This window comes from Halichoerus grypus, chromosome 2 (genome assembly GCF_964656455.1).
Source record: "Halichoerus grypus chromosome 2, mHalGry1.hap1.1, whole genome shotgun sequence".
Classification (NCBI taxonomy): domain Eukaryota; kingdom Metazoa; phylum Chordata; class Mammalia; order Carnivora; family Phocidae; genus Halichoerus; species Halichoerus grypus.
This window is the reverse complement of record NC_135713.1, coordinates 98,286,474-98,292,526: the sequence shown is the minus strand read 5'-3', so window position 1 is coordinate 98,292,526 and position 6,053 is coordinate 98,286,474.

The window sequence follows — 6,053 nt, the reverse complement described above, 5'->3', positions numbered from 1 at the left end:
CTATGGGCCCTGTAGGATGCAAAATTCAGTTATGACTTTTTGATTATACTACCATAGAATCTTTGGCCCTGTGTCTCTAGTAGCTGGCTAATCTGTAGCTAGCTTTGTCTGTTTTTCCTTTTCTTTTCTTTTTAGCTTATATTGTCTATCTAAGGTACACATGGTTTTTGTCATCTTAATCTACTTCATTATTAAAGTTTTATTTAAATTTTTGATTCTGCTGAGACTCATTCATACTTCCCCTTTTCACTCTGTTGTCTAGTTTGGTATTATTTATATTAAACACATTCCATTCCAATCCACAATTATTTATTGAGTGGGGGTGCCTGGCTGGCTCAGTTGGTAGGACATATGATTCTTGATCTCAGGGTTGTGAGTTTCAGCCCCATGTTGGGTGTAGAGGTTATTCACAAAAAATAAAACTTTAAAAAATATATCTTTGTTGAGTGCTTTCTATGTTTCAGGCATTCTTAATAGTAAACAAAGCAGATGAGAAATGGCAAAAATCCCTGCCTTCAAGGAGGTCACATTGTAGTGGAGAGACAATAAAAAAAAAAAGAAGAAGAAGAAAGAAATGAGATAGTATGCTGGAAAGTGAGGTGTGGGGGAGGGTGTGGGGATGGTATAAGCCTTCTGCCTTGCTGGAGAGATGTCCTTTAGTAGCCTTAGGTAAGCTACTAGAAGAAATAATACCTAGTTCTGAGGTGGAGAGATTGACTAGTTGGAAGCAAGGCTAGGTCATGAATAGTAACAGGTCAGAAGAGAGAATATGTGGACTCAGACTGTGAGGAGGGAAAAGGTAGTGTTGGGAATCTGGAAATTCTCCCCTGATTGCTTCAGTTTTCTCAGTGAAGTGCAAAGCAAGATTTTCAGTGAGTGAGGATGTGGGAAGAGGTGTTGGGAATTTGAGAACAAAGAAAAGGGTATAAAATGGTCAAGTATGACAATAAGAGATAAGAAATATAACATGTCTGCCAGGGAACATCAAGGGTTCACTTGAGGTTTATGGTCTTGAATTTAAATTGGGCCAGTCAGATTACTGCATCATTTCACAGTACATGTCCCTTCTGTAGGCTCAGAGAAGGTGGAAAGTTGACCTAGGATCACGGTTTGGCCAAGGAAATGGAACTAAGAAAAAAGGGACAATGACATAGAGGAATTTCAGCTGGGTAAGGTGGAAAGAGAGGAGAAAGCAGGGTATGAGAGGTAGGGAAAAAGGTGCCCGGATGAATAGAATGGAGGTCCTGTTAGGTCAGAGGGTTTGCTGAATTCAGAGTGCTACAGTGAATGAGATGGAAAGGTAAGAGGGGATAAGAAAGTCTTTATTTCACCTTGACTTTTGACCCAATAGTTTAGCTGGGTATAGAATTCTAGTGGTCAGCGCTTAGCAGGTATTATTCTATTGTCTTCTGGCTTCTGTTGAGAAGTCCAGTAACTTAATTGCCATTATTTTTTCAGATTATGTGTCATTCTTTCTGGTAGCTTTTAATATCTTTTCTAAGTCTTAAGGGTTTCTCTTTCATTATGATATGTCTGGGGATGCCTTCATGTTGATTTATACTGTAATTTCTGAAACAATTAGTGACTTCCATTACTTGTGAAAATTTTTCAGCTGTTATACTTTAAAAAACCACCTTTATTGAGACATAATTTGCATACCATAAAATTAACACATTTAAAGTGTACACTTCAATGGTTTTAGTATATTCACAGAATTGTGCAACCATCACCATCCATTATCTTTTGAATATTGCTTTTCCTCCATTCATTTTATTCTCATTTAAGAATTTCTTTTAAACATATGTTGGACTATTGGGGTTTGAACGGGCCTGATCTATAACTCTCCTTTCCCACTAAAAGTCAGAATTGAGAGATAGGCAAGGAAACTAAACACATGGAAATCAAAATTACAGCATTTATTAGCAAGGATGTGGCTTAGATCTTTCAGAACTAAACCCTAGAATTAGAATCACCCACATCCTTTCCACAGGTAGCACTGGATTACCACATGCTCCCCATGTGGAACTTGCCCCATAAAATCTGTGGCCAAGAGTTGTTGATGAGAAATCACGTTCTCTGTGGGCAGACTGGCTCCGAAGAGGAGGGCGGGAGGCAGGGTCCTGCTCTACCCCAAACTCACCAATAAGATAAGTGACTCTGGCAGAAGGAAGCCACATTGTCACACTGATGGATGTCCCTCCATGTGCATGCAAGCCTACCCAGATTATTTGATGAAGGAAACACAATGCTGATACAAAACCCAATAAATAGAAACAGACAAAAACTCTAGATATTTTGAAAATGGAAAAATTTGGGAAACAGAATTGAATATTATATGTTGAATACAAAAAGAATACATAAATATATTTATCCCAAAATTCAAGAACATTACAGTTTAGAGAAATATATTAAATATAGTGATATAAGTCACTAAGAAAGAATATGATCATTTTAATAGAGGTTCATAGAAAAACATTAAAGGACAACAGAAGAGAAGGATACATTCTTAGGTCAGTATCCAAATTCATGCAAAGAAGTATCAGACATGTTCACATGAAAATCCAGAACAGAGTTGTTCTCAATAACATTAATATCATTTTGGAAATTTTGGCTTATAAAAGATGATTAAAAACAAAATGAATAAATATTTCATCAGTCAAAATGTCATTTTTGGTAGATGACTATCTAAGAAGAAAAGACAAAGGAACTAACTGGAAACTGCCTTGGAGTAAAGAGTAAAACAGAGGAAATGTCACTTGTCCCAAAATTAATGGTTAGTTTTTAACCCAACCCCAGTGGGAAAAAAAAACAACACAATTTTTTAGAAATTGAAATTTTAATAGAATTGATAAGAAATATAAATGGATAGGAATATCAAAGAATATTTTGAGAAAGAGAAGCAATGGGGCTGTCAGCTCTGACAATATATTTTAAAACAACAATAATAAAATAAGATCCAAATACTAAGTAACACTAAGCACAGATATCAATTAAATAGAATAGAATGTCCCAAAATAAATCGTATTATAAAAATGTAATATGTGATTAAAAAAAGTAATAACCAAAGAACTGTAAAATTTAATAAACCCTGTGGGGACAACAGATTACTATATTGGGGGGAATTTAGGTATGTGTTCCCACCAAACCTTTCCCCTTAGTTTTAAGCGTAACCAGAGAATTAAACTAAAAAGAAAGAAAAATCACAGAAAAAGTACAAGAAAAGATGAATACATCTTAGTTCTTTGGAAGAGTAAACACACTGTATGCTTTGAGGCAATGGAAGAAATTATAGAGAAAAACAAATCAACAGATTTAACTCTATAAGAAAGTTTACACTTCTACATAAATAAAAATAATTAAAATGAGACATGGAGACATACATTGATAGTGTGTGCATGCACACACACACACACAGACACACACACACACACACACCCCAGCCAGAAATAGGGTTAATATACATAATCATATAAAGAGTTCCTCAGATGAAAAACATAGTTTGTGGTATATTCATACAGTGGAATTCAATTTGGCCATTAAAATGACTGAACTAGATCTCACAGTTCATCAAAAAATGGATAAATCTAGCAATATAATGTTGAGTTTAAAAGGAGCCATTTGCAGAATGCTAAGCTTAGTATATTATCACTCAAATAAAATATAAACTTACAATATCAACACTATGTGTGTGTGTGTTTGTGTGTGTGATGACCAAAGACTAAAAATATTAACATGTGGAAAGGAAAGATATACAGCAACTGTAAGTGGTTAACTCTCAAAGAAGGGGTGGGAAGTGGGATCTGAGAAGTTTATAGAGGAGTTCTAAGTATATCTGTTATTTTCATTAAATCTGAAATATTCCATAATAAAAAAGGGGGGGGTTATGAATTGCTAAGAAAAAAAACCTTAAAACTCCAAAATATGTATGTGAAAAACAATATGAACAAACAATTCACAGGCCAGGAAATACACACACAAAAAGATGTATAGCCCCTTAGTAAGCAAAGAATTTAAGACTAAAATGAAATACCAATCACATTTATTAAATTAAAAAATTTTTAAAAGAAGAAAGTTGTCCCGCATAGTCCAAAAGTTGGTGTGATGTTTTAAAATATGTATACAACATACAGAATCTTCAAATTTCAGAGTGGATGATACGGTCATCCAGTTCAAGAATTTCAAGCAGCATTTGAGATTTTTTTCACTTGTCTGTTTCTTTATAGTTAAGACCACACTCGTTACCACTCCGGAATCTCAGGAGCAAATTTCTCTTCTAAAGAACTTCAGACTTTCCTAGAGACAAAGAAGACTCATGAAAGTAGCTAGGGACAGAGTCTGCCCTAAATGTTTCCCAAATAACCAATGCTTAATCCTTAAATGTCTCTCAAATAAAACTTTTCATTCTCAAATACCCACCAAATCCTCAAAACTTTTCTCAAAACATTTGAGATAATTTATAATCCTGCAAATCAAATCCAGACTCTTGTGGAACCCTCCTCCCACCTATCTGTGAGTACACACACACACACACACACACACCAGAGTTAACTTGTGGTTTTTGTTTTTAAGGCCTTGTCAGTCAAGACAAGAGCTCATCTTTTGTGAAAGAGCTTGCCTCTTCTTTACTGGAACATACTCTAACCCCCCAGCGACTGTCATCAACACTTGGCTTTTTCCATTTGTTTTTAAAGAGAATGGTGGGGGGCATCAGAGGAATAGAGATGTTGAAGCAGTGGGAGGCATTTTTATTTTTGTTTTTGTGTTTTCACAAGGGAGTCCTAAATATATTGAATTTCTGGCTCATCTCAGCTCCTAAAGTTGTTTCTTTGGGATTCCTTTCTTCTGCAAGTTTCTTCATCCTCCCACTCCTCCAAGGTGGCTAAAAAGAGAGACTGCAAGGAAAAGTCTCTCTTCCTTTAGAATCTAAATATTTGAGTTCATGAGTAAACGGAAACATGTTTGTGTGACAGTTCTCACCAGTTCATGCCACACAGCGATTTCAAACTAAAATAGAAGGGAAGTTGGCAGTTTGCAGGTTCAAAGATGTCGAAAAGAGAATGCCCAGAGCCTATATACTGACTGAACAGGGAACAAGTCAGGACACCAAGTGTTAGCAACAGAAGAGTTAGTTCGAGCAAAGCCCAGCTGAAGCTGAGCCAAGAGCTTAAAGCAGGTTATGCATTTGGGCTAAACATTTTCAGCTCCAGGGCATGGATGGCAGCAATGGAATCATAGGAGCCAACTTTCCCAGAAGTTGTACCACGCACCAAATATTATTCTAAGCACTTTCCACGGATTCATTCATTTAGTCATCCTAAAAACCTGTGATGAAGATATCATTACCACTCCCCTTGTCTGGACAAAGAGACTGAGGCTCAGAGAGATTACTTCATTTGCTGAAGACCACACAGCTAGGAAGCAACAGAGCTGGGCATTCTAGTTAGAAGCCATGTTACTGGCTCCAATGTGCCACAGCGCCCAATACTTGATCAGAATCCAGATGGGAAGATGTAAAAAAAAAAAAAGAGAGAGAGAGAGTTAAGTTGAATGTTCTTGGTTAGTTACTCCCAGGTGTCTTGCAGTTTAGAGTACAGCTTCAGCACCCAGGGCACGTCCTCCGTGCCCTCAGCTGTAAGGACCTCTGGGGTCACACCGCTGAGAAGAGCTCATGCTCCGCTCCCCAGGTTCTCATGCTCCGGTGAGATGCAAGGCTCAGATGAACTCAGGGGATAGAGTGGCATATTAACCTCTGAGACCCAATGGTTAAAATATTTAGGAATATTTCTACATCAACTTTTTATTTTCGAATAGTTTTCAACTGACAAAGAAATGCAAAGATAGTGCAGAGTTTCATATACTCCGCATCCATTTTCCCTGTTACTGAGGTCTCATATTTATATGACACATTTGTTAAAATTAATGGACCAATGTTGATACATTATTACCAACGAAAGTCCATACTTTATTCAGATTTCTTTACTTTGTACTTAACGTCCTTTTTCAAAGCCAGGATCCCGTCCAGGATACCACATGACATTTTGTGGTCATTTCTA